General features: G+C 29.4%; 1 long non-coding RNA gene across 1 annotated transcript in view; it reads right to left on the reverse strand.

Moving 5' to 3' along the window:
- Positions 1–775, reverse strand: part of LOC107717745 (uncharacterized) — a 1704-nt gene extending 929 nt beyond the window's left edge. The window contains exon 1 of the long non-coding RNA XR_001637340.1: positions 702–775. This is a non-coding gene — a long non-coding RNA (uncharacterized LOC107717745). The remainder of the gene's footprint in view (positions 1–701) is intronic.
- Positions 776–1349: the final 574 nt, after the last annotated feature.

Raw genomic sequence — 1349 nt, forward strand, 5'->3', positions numbered from 1 at the left:
ATTATAATATATAATTATAATCAATTGAATTTGCAAATTTTTTTTTAAATGTTCATTTTTTATAAATGTATTTATTATAATTTATGAATTATATTACTAATTATAATTATTTGGTTTCTTCATTATAAATTTTTACATAATATATATTTTAACAGAAAATATACATAATATTATTGTATAATTAATCATAAAATCTAACAGATAATTATAATATATACTGTTAGGTTTATGTATAATTATGTATGTAAATTATATATTGATCAATCAAGGTGATCGAATTTAATAGCATAAAAAATTGCAATTATTTATTTATAAATTACATATGTTTATTTATTTAACAAAAAATGATGGAAAACAAAGCTTTGGATTTCACTCACGTATTCATGGAAAACAAATACAGTTTTTTTTTTTTTTTTTTGCAGTGTTCATTCTAAACCTAGCCATTATATAGTTCAGCATTGTTTTGGCTTGTGACTTTTGTGCCCCTTTTGTGTCTTCACCAGCTTGCCGTAGCTCCACCTTACCTACCGCAGACACTCAACCGGTCAGTCACCACTCTTATTTATTTATGAGGTATGATTAATTTAAGATTGAACAATGTCCCCAAACCTGCATAAAAGCTTCATCTCCACCTTTCCAATACACACTTTTATCACACACACACACACACACACACACACATGAACACACTCAGACTGTACCTTACTGTGGTGTTTGCAAGGTGAAGCTCTGCTGAAACTAGGCCACAGACACAGAGAACAACACATGAGGCTCCTCTGAGTTTAAACATGGTGCTCTAAATGGATTCAAAATCGGTTTCATTTGATCAAGATCAGGAGTTCGATTCATTGTTCCAATTAGTGCATACATGTGCAAGTAATTCTGAGTTCATATGATTAATTATTCTTACCTTCCAATTTAAAGTGATTTAACTGAAATAAAATTGGCCACAGTTCTGATCTGCACAATGCTTCGAGTTGCATTAAATGTATACATATTTCCTGTAGTTTTAAGGATAAAATCAAATGCATTTTGATGTTCGATGTGAATGGAATAGTTTGTCTCTCTTCTGAAGCTCAAATGACACTGAGAGTTTAGTGTGACAGAAATGGATTGAATTTCAGCTTCTGTTACGGCACGTCTGTTCTGTCCAAAGTACCTTTGCTGAACAGTTCATTTTTACCTGATGACCAACATAATACAGCAAATCAAATTTAAGATATATCAACATCTGTTATTGCAATCTTAAAACACTTTTATTTGCTTTTACATTCTGATTTGACAAAGTATTTGAGTAAATATATTTTACATACATGCATGATACTTAAAATATAATTTAATATCAATAT

Source organism: Sinocyclocheilus rhinocerous, unplaced genomic scaffold (genome assembly GCF_001515625.1).
Source record: "Sinocyclocheilus rhinocerous isolate Xijiao unplaced genomic scaffold, SAMN03320098_v1.1 scaffold1694, whole genome shotgun sequence".
Classification (NCBI taxonomy): Eukaryota; Metazoa; Chordata; class Actinopteri; order Cypriniformes; family Cyprinidae; genus Sinocyclocheilus; species Sinocyclocheilus rhinocerous.